The sequence below is a fragment of the Platalea leucorodia genome (assembly GCF_965183815.1).
Source record: "Platalea leucorodia genome assembly, chromosome: 1".
NCBI lineage: Eukaryota > Metazoa > Chordata > Aves > Pelecaniformes > Threskiornithidae > Platalea > Platalea leucorodia.
Genome location: NC_138823.1, coordinates 40,927,716 through 40,948,867, shown reverse-complemented (window position 1 = coordinate 40,948,867; position 21,152 = coordinate 40,927,716). Strand labels below are relative to the sequence as shown.

The 21,152-nt window shown below is 51.3% G+C and overlaps 1 protein-coding gene and 1 long non-coding RNA gene across 6 annotated transcripts in view; both read left to right on the top strand.

Annotated features, from left to right (window-relative positions):
* Positions 1–1,571: 1,571 nt before the first annotated feature.
* On the top strand, positions 1,572–8,552 carry LOC309593087. 4 transcript variants are annotated; one of them, XR_014228715.1, is made up of 4 exons: positions 1,572–3,232; positions 4,171–5,561; positions 5,703–5,764; positions 6,102–8,552. It is a non-coding gene; the product is annotated as an uncharacterized lncRNA (long non-coding RNA). The 4 variants fall into 4 exon arrangements; XR_014228716.1 differs by having other exon boundaries at positions 1,572–4,378; positions 5,464–5,561; XR_014228717.1 differs by having other exon boundaries at positions 1,572–4,378; positions 4,825–5,561.
* Positions 8,553–12,247: 3,695 nt separating this feature from the next.
* CHD7 (chromodomain helicase DNA binding protein 7) overlaps positions 12,248–21,152 on the top strand; it is a 135,247-nt gene continuing 126,342 nt past the window's right edge. Inside the window, exon 1 of one of the 2 annotated variants that reach the window (XM_082321021.1) lies at positions 12,248–12,301. The gene's annotated coding sequence lies outside the window, so the exon portion shown is untranslated. Of the gene's footprint in view, positions 12,302–15,922; positions 15,945–21,152 lie in introns of those variants that run through there. The other variant, XM_082321022.1, reaches the window with a different exon arrangement.

Sequence of the window (21,152 nt, the reverse complement as noted above, 5' to 3'; positions counted from 1 at the left end):
TCAGGGTTGCAGCGGAGGAAAAGCTGCACCTATTGCTTCGTGAGCCAAGGAATAAGCTTGCTTGCTGCAGGAAGGACGAGACGTCTCTCATTATCTGAGTGCTGGGAGCGGGTCTCTTAGAGCTGTCTCCTCTTCCTGCTCCACAAGGACTGAGGCGTCTGTTTGAGGTATGCAAAGCAGCAACGCGATACTCCCTCCCTGGGCTTATCAGCCACTATCAGCTGGATCTGCTGTTTGCTCCAGACTCCACCTTTGCTTGGAAACTGCTTGCAATTCCATGAGGTAATTCTTCCTCCCAGCGCTGTGGCTTGTTACGACGACCATGTGCTCCCGACTGCCATAAGCCAGGCCAGAAAACAAAATAAGCCTACCGCGATATATCCGTGTGCCGTAACTTCCTCTTTCTCCATCCTGCTGGGGAAGGCTGTTGGGCTTCGCAGGGTTTTGCTCTTGCTGTCGTGACAGCGGTCAGTCGGGAAGGGAGGGCGGGAGGCTGAAACCCCGCAGCCCAAGCAGAGCCTTCGTCGTCCCGCCAGCGAAGCGGCCTCGGGCCTGCCGGGGCAGCAGGGCCTCTCCGCTCCCCGGCCACTGCCGGTTTATCCGCAGGCGTGAGGCAGAAACCTGCCCGCTTGGCACCCAGGCCTCCGCGGCCGCTGCGGGGCCGATGATATAAATCTGCGTTGTTTTGATCTAGCACGGATTGATTAGGAACAGCTCCGGCCTAACATACCATAAACACCTATTAAACCCAAATAAAGACGTCTACAGGGGGCTTAAGTTAAACGGGTGCAGCTTTGCCTGCGCGGGGGAGCCGGAGCGCCGGCGGGCCCCGCACGCGGCGGCCCCGACGGAGCCGGGCCCTGACGCGGCGCCCCGCCGGCACTCCGCACGGGGGGCCGCCGGGGCCCGGCCGCCCGCAGCGTGACTCACGGGGCCCCGGGGCCGGCCGGGCCGGGGCGCTGTGCCCGCAGGGAGCGGAGGGCCGGGCCGGGGCGGGGCGCTGTGCCCGCAGGGAGCGGAGGGCCGGGCCGGGCCGGGCCCGGGCGAGCCCCGCTCCGCGGCGGCAGCCGCGGGGGGGGGGGGAAGAGGGGTGGGAGCGAGTGAGGGGGCGGCGCTTCCCATTGGCCGGCGGCCGCGCCCAATCAGCGGCGGCCGGGCAGTCGCCGTCAGGGGAAGGAAAGCCCGGCCGGGGTGACGTCGGGCGGAGCGGGGGGAGGGGCGGCCGCGGTCGCGCCCGTCGCCGCGGGAGGGGGCGGGGGTTCCCCCGGGTGCCGTGCCGGGCCGTGCCGGGCCGTGCCGTGCCGGTGGCTCCCTCGCAGCCCTGCGGCGGGGTCGGCCCGGGGCCCCGGCCCGCCGCCTGAGCGCGGCCGTCGCCACGGCAACCTCTGTCCCGCGGGGGGAGGGGCGCAGGTAGCGGGGGGCGGTGCGGGCGGGGTCCGGCCCGCCATCCCCCCCCCCCCCCCCCGGGGCCGCCGCCGCTGCCCTGGGAGGCGCCGGTCACCGGCTGCTCGCTCTGCCCCGCGGCAGCCGGGGGCCTCTCCCCGCAGCGCGGGCCGCCCGGGGCGACCCCCGCCCTGTGAGGGGGTGACCCGCGGCGGTTGGCCGGCGGCGGCCCTCGGCCGTGAGGGAGGCCGAGAGGAGCCGAGCGCTCCGGGCCGCTTTCCCCATCTCAGCCCGGGTCCTCGGGAGCCGCTCGCTCGGCGCGTGGTGCGCGGTGTGCGGCGCGGACCCGGCCGGGGTCCCCGGGGGCGGCTGTGGTGATGCGTGACGGTGGCGGGAGGGCACCGGCCCAAGGCCTGGCGCACCCAGCCCGTCGCGAGGCCAGGCCTCGCCGCCCCGTCCGGCGAAGAAGGTTGAACCTCAAAGGTGAGGTTTCCCGCGACGGCAGGAGCGCTGACGAGCGTGGGGAGGCCGCCCCGAAGGGAGAGGAAGGGGCACCGGGTCCGGTCGGCGCTTTGTGCGTGGGGTCCGATTCCCGGCCATCACAGTCGCCACGGCAGCTGTTGGCATATTTCAGCCAGGCCGCTTCTTCAGGCCATCCGGGGGACTTGCCTTAGTGTTGCGTTTGCCTGTTCAAGACACGCTTTTTGCAGGCAGCCTGGCTAGCGGCGAGCGTTCTCCCCTTGCTACGCTATTGTGTGAGTGCAAGGCGATGCGGGAGGGCTGGCTGAGGGGTGACTTCAGCAGTAAAATTACTCCCTGCACCCTGGCGCTGGGTTTCTTGTGGTCCCTGCCAGGGCAGCCCAGCCTGTCACCCCTTCCTTCCCCCCTGCCCCTGCAGAATCCGCTTGGAGCCGGTCCCAGAGCCCCTCCTCTGACCCAGCTGCAGCTGAAGCGTTGCTGACCTGTGTGTTGTGGTACCTAGCCAGCGCTGTGGCTGGCCTTCTACAGTAAAGACACAATATAGCTATTCTCCTTAGAAAAATAATAGGAAATTTGAGGTTTTTAACTTCTTTCACTGATTTTATTATTTATGATGCTATCGCCAGAATAATTTCAACTTCTTATATTAAAAAGTTACTGCAGCGGTGGAAAAACACTTTCTTTCGCTTGATTTTGGTACTTGGCAAAATGAAGGTGGGAAAAGAAGCAGTGAAGGTAAATATTTTGATCTTTCAGTGGTTAGACAATTCAACTTTTATGTCTGTATGTTTTTTCACAACATTAGCAACGAGTAAACATTTTTGCTGTCACCTATTTTACTTGTGAATGCAGCAAGAATCTATATCTGGATTTTATACGCCTGCACATGCCTTCTGTACGGATACTGGCTTTAATTTTAGTATAAACTAGTATAAAAAGAAATTCCCCATAAAGTCAATTTTTCATTAATTAAAGTCTTCTGTAGATGGTTCTGTACTAAATATGATGCTTAGACAGTGAAGTTTCATCTTGCAAAGATAAAACAGCCTTTTCTCATTGCTCTAAATCTTAAAACCCAGGGACGTGCTTAAAAGTTGACAGTGGGCATAGTCAGTATTTGCCTGGACAACTCCTTCAGTTTTAATTTGCTTTTTGGACAGGTAGAGTGCACCACGGGCATGCCTGGACATTTGGCCCTTCTGAGCAGTTTGTCACAGAGGAGGCAGATAAGCGAACTGTAACCTCAAAGTGAAACCGTTTCAACGCTCGCAGATGAACACCTCTTCTCCTTTTTTGACCTCCTGATGTCCCTGGTTTACATGGGTTTAAATAAACGGAGAAACGTATTGTATGCAATGCATACTTTTAGGTACACACTAATAGTATGTATACATTGAAATTCTATTTAACAGAAAGACAAGCAGCATCTGAAAAGCGCATAAGCCTAATTGATTCCAGACACAACTGGCCTGGATTTTGTTTCCTCTTATTCCAACTTTCTGACCTTGTAAAAATTATCTTGATTGTGTTATACTAAAACAAGGCCGTGATCTTGCAAAAACTACCATGTGTGCTAGTGCTGAGGAGTACCGAGTAAAGCGCTGTGTATGGAACAAATGGCGACAACATTAGGCCCCAAGTTCGTTGGTTTGTTTTCCTTTGCTTGTATCTGATCATGGTGAAGCAATAGTCTCACTTCTGCTAAAAGCTGAATCTGGGTTTTTGTTTTTAAAGGAGGTGAAAAATGTGTAGTAAAACTTACGATTTGAGGTGAATGATAGGTTTTAAATTTGTACAGCAGTTTAAGCTACTGGGATTTTATGGCATTTAGACTAGGGGAAAGAACAGTGAGAGTTTAAAAATGTGTGTTGCCTGTAATTTTTTTCAGTACCTGTGTGTGTGTGTGGTATCTTTGTTTTTCAGAAGATTGTTTCTAGGGATTGGTAGGAAAGTTTAAGGACTTAGCAGCTTTGATGATAACCCTTACAATACCATTGTGCCTTTGTATAAATATGTAGGAAAGACCTAGGACAGCATAAAGTGTTAGATGTGCTGCTGTCTTTGGCGCTGGAGAACTTCTGAGCATAATTATATTTTCTGCTTGACAAAAATCCAAGGCCCAGGCACACTGATTCTTTTATTGCAATAACTGCTACTGCTCCTGTATTTGGGAATCTGCAGCTTGCTAGCCTTAAATCTCTGTGAAGAGCTGTGACAGAAAAACGTCTTTCCAGCATGTCGAACTGAACAGATGATCCCTCTCGTTATTTCTCTGAAGGCTCTCCTTTTGTTTTTTTTTTTTTCCAGGATCCAGAATAAACAATATATTTGTGTCTTTGTCAGCAAGGCTCCCATGGGGCAGTCCTTGTAAGCACTGGGATTGCCTGTTTGGTAGCGAGGAGGCTTTATAAAAAGCAACTCCAGGTGGAAGTGGGCCTTTTCCTTTTCCGTCCTGCTGCAATTCCCTTTCATCCAGTCCCTGAGAACTGCCTGCTGTTCAGACTAAGCTACAAATGTAAGAGAGTTGTGGTCACTTGACAAGATATTAGGATATCTACCTTTACTTCTGTTGATTCATTGACGTGTAAATGTTTTGGGGAGTTTCCTTGTATATAATGTAGCCCATCAACTTACGGTGGTCATACAACAGCAAATGTAACTTAAAAAATTAAGCCTATCTCTAAAGAAAACGAGCAGCTTTTATATGTCATTAAACTTAGTTTCTAAGAAGTTGGCATGAATAAGGCTGCCATCTTGTTGGGCTTTTTAGCTCCCTCGTCTACATTTCTTCTTTCCCTACAGAACACAAGGTGGACATGGTGTGTGGTAGATTATTTATTAAATACAGAAAACTGACAGCACCCGCAGTGTTCTGACCCAAAAGTCATGTTGGTAACTTACTACACCAAAGATTAAACAATAAATACTAGTGCTACTGTATCTGTTGTCTTTATCTTCTAGCAACCCTTTTACTACTTCTTTTCTGTGAAGTTGCAGAAGAGCTTCCAGTAAAATCCTGCCACTCTAGAAGCAGTGACGTAATCTGTGCTCTCGGCGCGAAAAAAACCAGCATGTTCTGGCTTGCATTTTTTTAAGAAAAACAATTGGTCCGTTGCTTAAAAGTTGTGCCATTCAGTGCTGCGACGCTTAGTGTGGGGCCTACAAAGTGCGACTGGTGGCGTTGCAGATGCAGCGCACATCCCCTCCCTCCTCTGCCACCGCAGGATGAAGACACGAGGTCTTTCTGCCTTAACCGAAATAAGCGAGTTCTGTTCATCTGCCAAGAATGTACAAGTAAATATAATGATTGTGGAAGTTGCTTGTAATACCCAAAGTATAAACAAACTTGTGCATAGGAAAGGTGAGTTTCTGGCAGGTTTCCAGGGGAGCTCCCTCAGCGTTGCAGAGCTGAGGTGTTCCTCTTTAAGGATAAGGCAAATTTTAGATATTTACGCAAGACAGAAAGAGAAAAGGTGCAGAATGGAGGGATACAAAATGAGGTGTCTGCTGCTGGTGGTGGCGCTTTTAACACTGACCTGTGGCTCTAGATTTATTTCTTCACGACTGGCACGCAGCGGTATTGAACGCCTCTACTTTCAGATCATGCCAGCATGAATGACAAGTACGCAGCAGCTCGTGGAACTGGATCTGACGGTTCTCCTACGAAATGTATGGATGAAGTGAGGTGTTCCTTATCTGTAAGTTGGTATTATCAGAGTACATTTTCTTAAATTCAGTTTATATTTAATATTTGGAAGGTTCAATTAACAGGGCGTTGTTTTAAATACTTTGATGATCAAACTCTACTTAGCCAGGTCGCTGGTTTTTTTTTCTTGCAGTGAAGTTCTGTGCAAGGGATACGTGTGTGGCTGGATTGTGAGAAACTGTGAAGATCATACAAGTAAGTTTTAAGTCCTTACATGTTTGCTGAATGTATCCCACACTTTTTGAACATCCCAGTACCCACAATAATTAATGCAGGCCACAGTGTGAGTGCGTTGTCCTTTTCCTCCATATTATGCTGTTTCCGTAGAGTATTGATTCATGCTCAGTTTTAGCCCTTCTCTTCAAGTGTTTTGTGCCAATGAAATGAAGACCACAGCTGACAACTTCGCTACTCTGTCACGGCAGAGCTCTGATAAGCTGTAAACTCAACTATATATGAGCCCGTTTTTTCAGGGATGGGTCTGAAATAGTGAAAGGAACAATTTATTTTACTTTTTCTCCTGTATATACAGGTACAGTGGTTTTATGTACGTCCCCATATCCTTCTGAAACTATATTTTCCATGCTCGCCCTTCTGGAGAGAGGAAGGACAAGACAGAGAGGGAGAGAGGCAGAAGAGATGTCTCAAATTACTCTGCTGTAAGGCACCAAGACACTTTTGTGGTAAATACGGTGTAAGAAAACACAGAGAACAATATGGAGTGATGTAATGCAGAGCATGTTTATGAAATGTCTCAATTACACCAAGAGGGGAGGATGGGGACCACTATGGATGATCAGCTCAGAAACCAAAACGAACTTAAGAAATGCAAAAGTAAAATTCAATTAAAACAATTGCCAATATTTCTTGCAGAAATCAAGGCAGATGGTTATGGGGGGGTTGTAGAGAATCACTGACAAAATAGCAAGGGACGATGCAGTGCTTTTGCAAAATGCAATGCTCTCTTAGGATTTATCAATAGGTGGCATATGTAAGTCATAGAGAAAGACGTAAAGATGACTCTACTAAGTGCCGGTAACGCCTGAACTGCAGTATTGCCTTTGGTTTCATGTTCTGTGCTGAAAAATAAAGTACAGGACAGGGCAAGAAAAAATAAGAGATGTAGAATATAAAAGGAAACAGTGAAGGAAGGGAGGATGTTGAGCTTGAAAAATAATTTTTAGAGGGAATTGGATAAATTTTCCAATGTGTAAAAGGTTAGAAGAGGTTTGATCAACTGTTTTTGAATGCTGGGGGAAAGATAAGTCAGATCTGTACAGAGGGAAGATGTCTTGGACTGGATATTAGGAGGGTGGGAGGACGATTTAAATTGGCTATTAGGAGAGTGGGGGAGATGCAACAACAACTTTTAAATCGTTACAGTGAAATACCAGAACAAGCTACTTAGGAAGTTCGGGTATCTGCTTGACGGAGGGTTTCTAAGAACAGGTTAGACAAACATCTGTTGGGGATTGTCTGGGGCTACTTTATCCTGTCTTTGTGCGGCCGGGGGAGACCAGATGGTCTCTTCAGATCCCTCGCAGTCCTCTTCCGAGAACTTTACCAAGCAGGGAGGGGAGTGGACCTCAGTTTAATGAGAAAACGGTGTCATCCTATTAGTTGATCCTCTTTCAGAATAGAAAAAGAATCTGAGAGAAACCACATCTAACTTAACTATATAAGTAAATGGGGGAGTGTGTGTTAATTGTTGTTGACTTGCAATTTTATGAAGCATTTACCAAAAAATACATGGAAAAGTCATAAAACTTAACAGATTTAGGGTGTTCCTTACCGCATTTGTAGTGTAACAGGTTAAAGAAACAATTTTAAATGCATCTTTTTCTCGATGAACATAAGTAGCAAAAAGAAGAAGTTTCTAAGTATCTTTCAAGGATATTGTAAATGTGTGTTTGGCCGTGGGTTTTAAATAGCCTCCCATTTTAAAACAAGTAACGACTACACGCATAGGTATTTCTGACCGTACCCGAGAATGTCGCACCTGGGTGCTCCTTGCATGTGCAAACGCAGGCAATAATCATGACAGATCACTCTTGCTCCTCAGTCCACAGAAGGAACAAGTTATTCAGTACCTGTTCTGAAAAATCTGTCTTGAAGGAAAGCTGAATGGAAACGTGAAAGCCAGCGCCTCGCCTCCTCGGCAGGTGAACTCTGTGACGGCAGCAGCGTTTCCCTCCCTCCCTCCCTCCCTCCCTCCCGGCCTCCCCCGGGCTGCGCATTGGGAAGTTCCAGCGAAATATAGCTGCTGTGGAAAGTCCTGCTCACGGCGAGGAGACGTGACCTCTCGGCGAGTCAGATCCAATTTTACAGGCGGCTCTGAGTCAGGGTGGAGCCCGCGCACTGAACTTTGTAAGAAGGAAGTGATGTTGGTGGCAGCTTGTGTTGCTAAGCAGATGAGTTGCTGTGTTTTTATGTCAGCTGATAGTTTCGTCGGGTGTGTGACTTCATTCTTAGATACGATGCCTTCCATTTATTAAGGACAAAGGTCAGAAATCGTCAGCGCTGTGATAGCTGTTCTCTCTATATAAGAAGAGGCACATTCTACTGAGCCGTCAAAGATGGAAATGGGAGTCCTTAATGCTCCTTCCGCATGGTGAAAACAAAACTGACCGTGAAACTGTCCGTTCATGTCACGGCCCAGGGATGGTGTGGATTAGGTCAGTTCCCTGCTGTTGCTCCATTTTTATAAGAACTCACTGCTGTTCCTGATTAAAGAGGTGGCCTGTCTGACCGAGTGTCTCGTCTCCAGTAGTGATGGGAACTGGGGGGCTGAGGTGAGCAGTCGGGCACTGGCCTGTTAAATCAGAATTGAGGTGGAAAGCTAAGCGACCTGCCTCTTAATCCGGTACACCAAGCGGTGAGGCTGTTTGGGAAGGAGAGCGAGTTGTTTATCGCCTCCGTGCCGCTGGCACCGGGGCGGGTGCTGCCTGCCAGCTGTCCAGGCCGTCACGGGTAAGCGGCAGTACCCGGGCAGCCTTTCGGAGAGAGCCGGGGGGGGAGAGCGCAGGCGGGTTCGGGGCAGCTGCCCACGGCTGCGTGCGTACCCACGCAGCCCACAGTGATGAGTCACGGTGTGCTGTCTCAAATGGCGTTTCCATCTATTTCCCCTTTAAGGTCTTTGGTTACGTCCTTAAGTTAGCCTTGAGAGCGCTGTATGTTGTTATCCTTGTTCTGAGGGAGATTGCTGTATCAGAAAACTTCCACAGAAAAGAATGAATTTTAGGAGTAGCATTAATTCTTCTTCTTGTCGGATTCCTGAGGGTGAGGCGGCGGGGAGCGCTGATGCCCCTCGGCGAGCTTTGCCCCTGTAAGGCCTGGCAGGTGAGCGGCATGTGGACACGAGCTGCCGGAGCTCGCTGCCCCTCTGCTTTTCTGGTTCAGTTCCTCACTTAAGGAGTTCCCTGCCACAGAAGTGGCTGCTTGGGCCAGGTCCAGCTTTTGTCACTCCGGCTGGCTTGAGCTTCAGGAAAAAAAAAAAAAAAAAAAAAATCAACCCACACAACTGCCTACCCTGGCTTGCCCTCCGCTCCTTTAGCTTGCTGGTGCCACAGGGTGGCTCCTTGTAGCGCCTGGATTTCTAACGCTTTTAGCTTTTCAGCTGAAATCGTTAAGGTTGTTCTTTCTGATACGAGTCTACTGCTTCCTGGTACTAACCAAAATCCACGTGCTCTCAGCATTTCAGCGTGCTGTACACTGGTGAACAATTTCTTCTAAAAAAGGAATATTGTTTAGCATATGGCACATCGTTATCGTCTGTGCCCTTTCGGCCACTTTGCCCTCTCAGTCGGGTGTGCTTCCATTGCTGCTGAATTTTTAAGAAACTTTGAGTAAAACTTTCCCTTGTGAAAGAAAAAGAAACCATTTGTCTTTTTCGCTTCATTTGGCTGAAACTATGTTCAGAGATGAATAAAATGTGAGCCTGTGTTGGGGTCGTGCGATTTCGGAGCCACTTCCCGCCTGTCGTGGGACAAAACATGATGCCTTAGCTTGTTGGAGGCCACGGACTGGCATCCCAAATGCCAAGCCTGAAGTGCCTGAAGGGCAGCTACGCCAAGCACGGGCTCGGGCTCCTGGTGCAGTTTCACGTTCCTCCTTGCGCAAACAGAAGTAAAAGAAAGGCCGCGAGATGAGAAGCTGTTGAGGTTTGGGTACATCTGTACAGAATTTCCTTGGGAGTTGCGAGTTCCTTCATCAAAGCAAAAAAGCCTTTTGGAAGAAGCCAGCTGGAGGGTATGGCAGAAGCACAAGGACTTTCTGTTGAAGCTGAAGCGTGGTTTGGACCGCGGCAGTGCTGAGCAGGTGAGGGAGCAGATGTACTTAACAGAGCTTTTCTCAAGCGGGGTGGGTTGCTCTGAGCTCACCGTGCGCCGTCCTCGGCGTTAGCGGCTCTCGGACAAGCCACGCGCCTGGGCTGGGCTGTCAGAAACGAGGCGCAGGCTGCTGGGGCCTTGTGGCCCGAAGGCCTCCCTGCGCACGGCCTCCGTGGGGACTCGGCGTCCTCAGAGGTCATCGGCCACCTTCGGAAGTGACAGCGTCTAGACCTTAAGAGCACATTTGGCTATACCCGCCTTTCAAAACACATGCTGGTTCTTCAAAGTCGTCTGAATAAATAACCTTCCTGTGTATTTCCATGTGGTACTAAATCATTTGCATTTTGTCATACTGATGTTTTAAAGCAGATGTAAATACCGCTCGGTGATCTCTGTGCTGTACTTCTTAGGGAGTACATTAACTTATCTCTGCGTAGTTACGCCTGTCATACACAGTGACTTGCTCAGCTTTGTACAATCTATCCCCACCTTGAAAGTTTACCTAGCTAGGTAAAGTGTAGCAATTCCTTGGGGTTTTGTTGGTACACATACCCTTGCTCTGCAACTGCTGTTGAAATTCTCAGCCATTAATGCAAATTCTTTCTAATCTGCGAGCCAAAGGGCTGCCTGCATCAGATGGATTACTTCGTCCCAACAGCATGCAAAGGGTTGGGTGGCTACAAGTGAATTTTCATCCCTCTCATCTCTTGGATATTTTAATAAGCTGTTACCAATAAGCTTAATCATGCAGACTGCCACGTTGCTGTTGCCTCACTCTCCTACAGAGCCGCAAAGTGCTTGTTGATAACTTGGGGAGTTACGACTCTCTCCTTGGGGACTGGCTGAAGCACGAGTTAAGGTTTCAAAACTTTTTCCTCCGGAGCAGCTAGGCGATGATGTATTTCATCCACGGCTGGCACTACCGTCGAGTATGCGACCCGTGCCACGCCAGGACAGCGTCCCACCTCGGAGTGGAGAAACCCCTGCAGCGCTTTGCCTTCCTCCCCGTTTCCCATTATTGCTGAGGAGCTGGAGAGCAGCCGTAATTCTCCCCATTCGGTGAAAGTGCCGTTTGCGGATTCTGGTTTCTTCTAATGTTGGAAAATGTTGGGAGACTCCCTTCACGTTTTTATTACCCGATCAGTAAGCCAGCTGATTTCACAGGCCACGGCCTGAGGATGATTTATGGGACCCGGGGAGCTGGTTCTGTGCCTTCAGCAAGAGGCACGCACCAGAGACCGGGGCTTTTTTTTGCCTTGGAACAAACATCTAACTCAGTACCTACCCATGTCCCCCCTCGTTGCTGGTGCCATGCTAATGTACTTCTTTTTGAAAGAAACGCTGCGTTTCTTTGATTGCCTCACGCTGTCGCCACAATATTCTTTAAACTCTTTTCATGCTCGGAAGCTTTGCAATCTGATTTCTGCTCAAGAAGAAACTGAAACAAGTTTCTAGGGGGAGCAGTGAGGCTGCTGGCAGTTGGTCTCAGAATGAGTTTCTCCTGCCCCTAAATCTTGGAGAACTTAAATCTTTGAAAGCAAGGGGAGTTCCAGGTGAGTTTACACTCCACCAGGGCGCTCGGCTGCCAGATTAGGGGCGCAGTTCAGTGATACACGCAGAAAACCCGACTTGTGGGTAGGTGTTTCTAGGCTGTTTACTCTCTGGTCTGTCAACATACTGCAAGAGAAAACTGAAACTGATTACATTTAGTGACTTGGGAGGATACCTCTGTGTAGTTGTTGGTTTGGTTTTTTTGGTTGTTTTTTTCACAAAGTAGAGAAATGCACGTTAAAAATAGAACGATTGTAAACCGAGCAAATTTGGTGAAGGTATACTCGGGGCGTGTGTCGCTTCAAAGTTTTTTTTTCAACGCTATTTCCACTTGCTATTTTTAGCTTTATGGAAGACCACGGTGAAGAACAGGGAACGTATTATACCGCACCGTCACGTGCTATCAGCTTTTCAACACGTTTTTCAGTTGAAAGCATGGGACGGCGTCACCTCCCCGGCTGCTGGCCCCTCTCTGCCTGACTGCGCGGGCCCGGCTGCACGGGAGGTGGTGACGCCTCGCCATCCGCAAACCGTCCCTTCTCCCGAAAAGGTGCTTTCCCCCTAAGCCCAAGAGAGACCGAGTAGGCCAGACGTGAACGACATGATGTGGAACAGTTTCGGGCTTCCTCCGGAGAAGCCTGAAATATTTTTGTGGCTGTAGCGGTCCTCACAGCACCGAGGCGGACGGACGCCTGGATCGACGGAGCCAACGACCCAAGAAGCGAGAGGAGCTTTTCGACATCCGCGTTGTCTGGGTCCGGCTCTCGGCGTACTTGCGGCGCGTTAAGAGAGCGTGGGGGGAAAAGCTGCGCGAGATCCTATGCAGATGCCGTCTCTCTTTCCCACAGAAGAGGTACGAGGGTGGGCGCAGCGAGCAGCCCCCGAAAAGGGGTGCTGCGGGGGGGGCCATGACTTTGTTTTTCCTTCTCCAACCTGCTGCAAAAAAAGACGATGGTAAAAAGTTATCTCGTCAAATGACTCGCTGAAAATTCCTGTAATGCAGAGTGTCTTTACACTGGGTTTACATTTTAATCTCTTTATACTTTTAAGATGCTTATTTAATTTCCAGAGCGATGCAGGGAAGACCGTTAAGCGTGCTACTGGTAATCACTTTTTGGTGGGATTTGTCTAATTTACTTACGGAATGAGTTTGTTTCGGTTTGTATCACGAATTTGAATGCACAGCTTACGAGCACGCCAGCAGCAGGGCTCGGCAGCCCTCCCGGTGCCGGTGCCGGTGCCGGCGGGGGGAGAGCGGCCCCGCCGGGACGGGGTCGCAGCCGCGGGCGGGCAGCGCTTCATGGCCGCTTCCCTTTGAAAACCCGACCCGCTCGGGACAAAGTCCACCCGAAACCGCGGACTGGAGCGGTCCTATACCCCCTGCCCCCGCCCCGCCGCGCCGCGCCCCGGCGGCCGGGAGGAGAGCGCCGGGGCCGGGGCCGGGGCCGGGGCAGGCCGCGGGGGGCCGGGCAGCCTCCCGGGGCGCCTCTCGGTTTCGCTTCGCCGCCGCGTTTGGGAAGTTTGAAGCGCGGGAGTGACACGGTGACACCCCCACACCCCCCCGGGCTTCACCCGGAGTTTCCCGGGACGGGACGGGACGGGACGCGCCGCGGCGGCCGGGCCCGGCGCTGACCCCGCGCTGCGGTGCGGTGCGGAGCGGGGCTGCCCGCCCCCCGGCCCGGTCACCGGCAGACGGGGCGGAGCGGCGGGGGAGGCGCACGGGAGGGAGGGAGGAAGCCGCCGTGCCCCGCCGTGCCCCGCGCCTCGTCCCCCGCCCCGCCGCAGCGCTTCCTCACCGGCGGCGGCGGCGGGAGCCCCGGCGGGGCGCTGGCGGGCCGGGCGGCGGGGAGGTCACTGACCCGCCCCTCCCCCGCCCGCCGCTGCCTGGGGTTTTTTCCTTTTTTTTTCCTCCCCCCCCTTTTTTTTTTTCTTTTTTCCTCCCCCCCGTTGCATAAATTATGCCGGGCGGGGCGGTGACGTCGCGGCGGGGCGGGGCGCGCGGCGGCGCTCGCCCCCGGGGAGGGGGCGGTGTCGGGGGCGCGCCTTGTGGCGGCGGCGGCGGCGGCGGCGGCGGAGGGAGGCGGCGGCGGGGGCGGGCGGGCGCAGGGGGCGGCAGCCGCCGGGCGGGCGGGCTGGTGTCGCGCTCGGCTCGGCTCCGGCGGGCGCGCTCGCTCGCTCGCTCGGGAACTATCGGATTAAACTTGAATCGAGTGAAATTACACAAAGGAGCGAAGCGGAGCCGGGACCCGGCGGAGACCCCGAAACTACCCGAGACCCGCGCTGACCCTTCCTCTCCCTCCCACGCACCGGCCCGGTGAGTGACCCCGCACCTCGCTGAGCGCGGAGGGAGGGAGGGAAGGAAGGGAGGGCGCCGGCCATGGAGCCGGGGAGCGGCGGCAGGTCTCCGTCCCCGGCGGAGCGGCGCGGCGCGGAGCGGGGGTGCTGGCTGCCGGCGGCCGCCCGGGGGGGTGGGGGATGCTGCGCCCCGCCGCGGCTCCGGGCGAGGCGGCGGGGGGGGGGGGGGGGGGGCGCGTCTCAGCGGGGCACTTCCCCGGGTGTAAATGGCTTTTTGTTGTGCTGCGGCCGGCCGGCCGCCTGCCTCGCCTCGGGGGAGGGGAGGGCACCGGGGAGCCGGAGCGGCGGCGCCCCTTCCCCTTCCCTTCCTCCCCTCCCCGCCCCCCCGCTCCTCTCCGCAAGTTTGGAGGGTGACTAAAAATCCGGGAAAAGTTGAGCGAAACTGCGCGGCGGCGGGGCCCGGCGGCGGCCGGGATGGCCGCGGGAGCGCTTCCCCCGCTGACCACGCTGACGGCTCCCGGCGGCCGCGGCGGCACAACAAGCGCTAACAAAGTGAGGGCGCTTCCCCGCCGCGCACGGCACGGCACGGCCCGGCCCGGCACCGCCCCGCCCGCCGCCGCCGCCGCGCTCCCGGCACATGGGTCGGCGGGGCCGGGGCCGGGCCGCGGCGGGGGCACCCCCAGCGGAGGCCGGGCGGTGGGTGGTGGCGGGCGGCAGGAAGGCGGGCGCGGAGGGAGGAGGAGGAGGAGGAGGAGGGAGGCGGGAGCACGAGGTGCCGCTCCGGCCGCCGGTGCGTGCGGCGGGGGGACCGTCCTGCCCCGGCGGCGGCGGTACCGGGAGGGGGCAGGGGGCGGCCGGCGGGCGCTCTCCGGCGGCCGGAGAAGAAAGGGGAGCGGGGGGGGAAGGAGGGAGGGGACGGGCAGGGAGGACGCTACCTCGGCCGGCCGGAGCGGTGCCGGCGGACGCCGCATAATAGGGGCTTCACCCCGCCGGGCACCGCGCTCCGCCGAGCCGGGGCGGGCGGCCCCGCCACCGCCGCCGCGCACATGGGGTCGGGGCGCTCCCGCCGTCCCCCCGCCCCGTTCCGGGCCATTTTGAGGGTGAGCGGAAAAAGGTGGTTTGAGGCCAAGCGGTCAGGGCGCCGGGCGGGCTGGGGCGGCCGCGGGGAGCGGAGCGGAGCGGGGCCGGCGGCGGGCGCTGCCTGCGGGGCGGCGGGGAGCGGGCAGCGCGTGTGCGCCCGGGTGTGCGTGCGTGCCTGTGTGTGTGTGTGTGTGCGTGCGTGCGCGTGTGCCCGCCCGTGTGTGCGGTGGCGGGGGGAGGGGGGCAGGGTTGTTAGTGAGTCTCAGGGAGAAGGCGCTGCAGGCAATGAGCAGCCATCATTACATGGCACTCGTTTATCCCGGCAGCGTTACATCGGGGGACGCGCTCCCACGCCGGGGGAGCCCCCGCGGGCGGGCCCCGCGCCGCCGGACCGGCCTCGGCGGGTGGGTGCCGGGGGGGGGGGGGGTGCCCGGGAAGGGGGCGGCGGCGGGGCAGGGGCTGGAAATGGAGCCGGTTTCCTCGTCTCACTCCTCCGCCCCGCTCACGCCCGGGCTTAAAGTAGTTGTTTTTTAAACAGACAATGGACAAAAGGAAAGTAGCGATGCCCGGGAGTTCCCGTCCCTTCCCTTCCCCTGCCGGGGCCGCTCGCCGCGCCGCGCAACTCTCCCGCACTTACCCACTTTCTGCCTTTGTTTTCGTTTGGGAAGGGGCTGAGCGTGCCTTCCAACTACAGAAAAGGGCGATTCTTTTCATTCGCGAGAAGCTTGCCCCCCCCCCCCCCCCCCAGCCACTTGGTCTTCCGTGGGTTTTCGGCTCGGGGAATATCAGAATAACCTCGATGCGATAAGTTTGTTTCTGTGTCGATGTGCGTCTCGATTTTACTTTCATCAAAGCAGATCGCGAGCTGTGTTTATCCTAGAAGATGGCTTTCGGGAGAATGTGTTTGCCTTTTTTTTTTTTTTTTTTTTCCCCCCCTTTTCTCATGGTAGATGGGACTAGCGGGGATAGAAACAAGCAAGTTGAACAAAAAAATGTTTCTGTTCGTTTCCTCACAGATCGTCCATTCTAACGACGGCAAAAAAAATCTTAATGACTATGACCTTAGCAGCATGGGTAGCTGATTTATCCCAATTATAAATCCCGTTAGTTTGCGGTAATGTGTGAGTATCAATATATAATTCATACTAAAAAGCATGATCGGTAATTATCATAATATATTTTTTTTTTTTTTATAAAAGTTGAAATCCGTCGTTTTCCAATGAGCGTGCTGCATCTGTCGCTTGGAGTGTTTTTGTCTCGCTGTTGCACAACAGAGGCTCTCTAGTCTTTAACCTAAAATGGCAGCTTTAATTTGACTGGGGCCCATTCATTGACAATGATAATAAAAAGGCTGAAAGCTAAATGTAGCTGGATGCTTGGGGCACGTTTGCAGAACTCTTCTCCTTTCCATTGCTAGGCGCTGCTAAGAGAGGAACTTCGAAGCTCTCTAGTTTCTATCCTGAAAGTTTCCAACATGCGTTTAGTTTTTTTCATTTAAAAAAAAAAGAAATCAGTTACTCTGCATAAAACACATTCTAGACGGCAGGATTGCTAACAAACTTAACGGTGAGGAGACAGAGAGGGCTTCTTCCGAGAGGTCTGCCTTCTTAACAGCAGCGAAAAAATTCTAGTAATGCCTTTTAAAATAAGATGCAGTCCGGGGGAAAATTAACCATTTGTTTCTGAGGTTTGTAACAGGTGATTAGAACAATTACATTCTTTACATTTTCCTATCTCTGGCTACTAAAAGCAGGAACGTTGCTTGTTTCCTCTCGTTTGGTGTTGTAAGCGTGCTCAGGGTTTCGCAGAGATCCTTGCGATAGTGTGCTGTTTTCTTCTAGGATAAAACCAGAAGTGCTTGGAAAGAGTGATTATTTTTTGGGTGAGACATCATTTGAAGTTTGAAACAGTTTTACAAAACAAAAGTTCCCCTACTGTAGCATTGGAAAATGCCACAGATTCACACGTTCTCTGTCCTGCTTTTCTGTTAACCTAAACTGCTTATTTTCAGTCTCTTTCAAGCTTTTTTTTTTAAATAAAAAAATACATAAAGATTATCATGAAGGCTGTAGAACGCACTCTTAGAAGAGCATTAAATGCTTGTGATTGCAAGTTTAACTCAATTAGTAATTCACCGATACTGATTGGATAATCGTATTTGACCAAATATCTTACTAAATATTTAACAGTGTAATGATATTTCTGTTATTCCTTGTAAATCCTGGTTAGGTTATTTAAACAGTGGGAAAAAACTGGCTCAGATTTGAAACCCAAAATTATTTTTATCGCCTCTTCAGTAATTGAGGAAAGTTTTGATGATAGGTAAAGATCATGCGGTCCTTTTAGGAAAAAAACAAATTCTAAGGACATAGTGTTGGAAAAATATCAGGCAAAATGAGGTATAGTGGAATCCTCTCTATGGCAATCAAAACTCTGTACTGCGGTGGGAGATTGGAGTTGTCACCATTTTCTTTTGAATTTAGTTAATGCGGAAACCTGAAGAGTTGGGTCAAAGGAGCACCGTAAAGACTTCCCAGTCCAAGTAGAAGGGTCAGTTAACCAGAGCCTAGCTTTTTTCAGGCGAGTTATTTGCCGTTTCGCACTGAAAAGCTTTTGACAACCGTCCAAGGTATTTCCCGTTAACGCTCAAATAATATTAGGACGTTATAAGACGTAAAACGAGGTGTTGGCGAGCAAAGGCGAAACAAGCCGATGGCAAAGCTGTAGAAAGCATATGGAGGAAGGCAATGCGCTGCTGGGTCCGGGCTGGGCGCGGGCGGCCTCCCGGTGTCGGCGGGCCCGGCCTGCCCGGGTGCGGAGGGCGGCCGCACGCGAGGTCCGGGCCTCGCGGCCTGCTGCAGGCCGCGGCCTAGGCCCTTCGCTGGAGGAGAACCCGCAGCGTAAGAAAGAACGTGACACCGCTTGAAAACCTTAACAAACAAAACCAACCCAGAGGTGATTTTCTGTAAAGGTGGAAGGCCTGAGTAATAGGAACTTCGCAGGTTTTCAAAGAGCCGCTGAAATCTCGCAGCGGGGCTCTCTGGTTTGCCGTATTGATGGCGTCCTATAGTGGCTGGCTGTTCGGTATTTTGTTGTGTTTTTAGCGTATGGCGTGATACGTAAGGGTTGTTAAGGTGGGAGGAGGAGGAAAAAAGTAGCCAGAAAGGAAGAGGGTGGAAATAAACACGTGTTGCCTTAAATCCTGTGCCTTAACTCTATCCCTTATTTCCCATTCATCTTATTTTTACGTTGACTTGCAGAGGGAAAGCTTTTAGAATCTGCCGGTTGGTATTTACTCTCGTGAATCTAGCGTTATTCAAATAAATTTGTGTGGCTAGCAAGGATACAGGCAACTGCGTGACAAGTCGTGTGTGTCTGGGCACCCCCGTTCCCTTGAATCCTGACTTCCCAACCCTTTTGTATTTGCTATGAACAGGTCACTAACCGCTCAGATTTATGAGTTGGTTAACTGAAGCCCATGAGTAACACGGGGGATACTTTTCTGTTCCCTGTATACATGAGGAAATTGCAAATTTTAGTAAATAATTAAACTGTCTTTTTTACAAATGAGTCTTTTGTGTGTAGGTGAGGCTTTAGATTTGACTTTTCCAACAGAAAAGTTACTGTATTAATTTACTGCATCTATTTAGCTTCCTCATTAAGACAGACATTAACTTCATCGCTTCTTATCATTTATATTTCTGTGAGTAGCTTGTTTGCACAAACACAAACCACTGGATTTTTATGGAAGAGAGTCTCAAATGTTGTCTGTGTTTTGGCAGCGATAAAAAGGCAAAGGGAAGCTCCAAGTATAATTTATTTTTAGAACTCTTTCAGAGGAAGGAGTGAGGTGCAATATGCAGAAACATCCCATGTTTTTATTAGGATTCTGACAAGATACTGAAAGCTGATGGAAGAGTTTTCCTCTTGATTTCTTTCCGCCTGCAGAATCTAACTGTAACTTTTAGTGGTTTGTATCTTACCCGAGATCAGCAGTCATGGAAATACCATGTTGTAGTTGCACACTAAAGTTCTTACTTGGAAAATGAGGTTGGAAGGCATGATACAAAAAAAAAAAAAAAAAAAAAAAAAAAAAAAAAAAAAGAGGCTGTGACCTAAAGGACACATTCCAAGCGCCTGAATATGACAACAAAGCTCTTAAGGATATTCTTAAGTATACAAAAGCTGATTAGCTCTTAGCTTCCAACATTGTGACTTTTCAAAGATGTAAACACGCACCTAGAAGAAGCCAAGTCAAAACCAAGGTTCTTCGTGCTGTTGAGTTCTCTCATTTCATGAATGCCGCTCAGTAGCGGTTTCTAAACATCCTGATTATTTTGCTGCCATTACACTAAATGCATTCTCCTTAAAAACAAAAAAAAAAAAAAACCAAACAAACAAAAAAAAAAACCCAACAACCTACTTAATTTAACTATGTTCATTTAGAAGTTGAAATTCAGTAAAAGGCTGCTAATTACCAAATAAGCTACTGTATTATTAGAGCATTGTAACACATGACTTTGAAAGCTTACTGGCATATAGGAACTAACCAGAAGCCCTTGCTGGCATGATGTGGGCCTGGCTTTGCTTTGTAGTGACCTATATAGCTATTTTGGGTGTGGTTTTGCTTGGCTTTCATGGGAGCCGCGTCCAACCTTCCTCTGACATAGACAATTGCTGTGACGAGAGGGCCTTGAGGGGAATGGTGGGGAATAAATAACTTCGAGAATCAATTGTGTGGAAAAAGTCATTGCAGCCAAAATGTCTGCTGCCTTCCTAATGGTTCTGAGAGGAAAATTAAATTTCACGTGTACGGTCCTGATCCTAGAGCTTATTCTGTTCAGGCTTCATTTAAATATGGGCTGGTAATCGTAATGAGCAGCGCAGTACCTTACCTGCCTGGGAGTAGCTGGTGTGTGGAGAATCCAAGGCTGAATAGTTTTGGAAGCACTTTAATTTTTTATGTCCTTGAGCTACTTTTTAAGCCATTCAGTTGAGCTTTCTGTTTACCGCTAGAACTTCAACAGGTAGCTGGCTTTAAAATTTCTTCTTGAGTGATTTTTGAAAGAAATTGGCCTACCCCACAGTTTATTTTGACTTCTGTCTACAAAGTAAGTGTCACTTCTTCAAGCAGCTTATGGAGGTGTACATCAGATGTACAAATTATCATTTCTTTTATGCGGCAAAACCAGCCCTGCTCTGAAATCTAAAGGTTTTATTTCTTTCTATTTCTCTTTCCTGCCCCCTTCCCCCAGCTTTCCCATGGAGTTTTCTTCCTCTTCAGACTGTGCCTTTCTTTCCTATTGGGTTTTTCATTTTCTTTCCAATTTATATTGCTCTTTGTTTGCTTAGCAGAGTTGCATTTTCTTGCCAGCCTCAGATAATTAGGATATGTTGCAAAATAAACATGCATTTCAAGTCCTAATAATACTGCTTTCTACCCAATGTGCAGGGGACGCTTTTGTCGGTGTGGGAAGAGTTTGCTGGCTGCACCGAAGCCTGATGGAGTCTCGCGTTAGACCCTGGGCGCTGCCTGGCAAGGGGGAGGTCGGCAGCGGAGAGCCAGAGCGGGGGCTGCTTTCCGAAGGTTCTCCATGACCCTTTGAATAGGAGAGGCCTCTTGTCACGTCAAGTTTTGTTCTCATGAAAATGGTGTTCCCCCATCATTTAAGAGCTAAGAAATACAGCTGTAACAGTTTGTCTTGCTCTGTGCATGGAGTAGGTGTGAGTGGGGAGACTCTAGTCCCATCACACCTCAGGTGAAATGGGGATAGCTGTTGTGGGATATCCCTTTCCAAACAGAGAAATATGGGGTGTGGAGAGGAGCTCCTCTGGGGGATGGTGATGTTTTTGAAAGCAGTAGGGAAGGTTTGGAGACCAAGAACTATGTGACCGGTGGTAATGCAGATCAGAACCTGGAGCAAGTCCAAGGAAGACTTCAATAAAGGCACTTCTGTCCTGGATCTTAAAATAGGAAGCCTGTGGATTTGTTTACAGGGTAAACAGGATTTGTTAAATGGGTAGTCTCTGGGTGCGAAGGCATACCTGTCATTCTTTGAGAGAGGATTCGGGGAAAACTAACTAAAACTGAACTGAAAGCTGGAATTTTAGAAATTTAGACATCAGTCATAGGACAAAACAAGGAGAAAAAGTCTTCATCAGAGAAAGCATTGGGGTACTGCTGTTCCGGGAGAAATGTGAAATAAGTCCTTGCATGAGAGGAACAGAGAAATTCAGTTAAAGTCTTCGGTATTAACAGCTTGGGTGAGCTAGTAAGTGGGAAGTCTGAGTTGATGACAATTTACTATAAGAAAATATTCCTTGCTTCA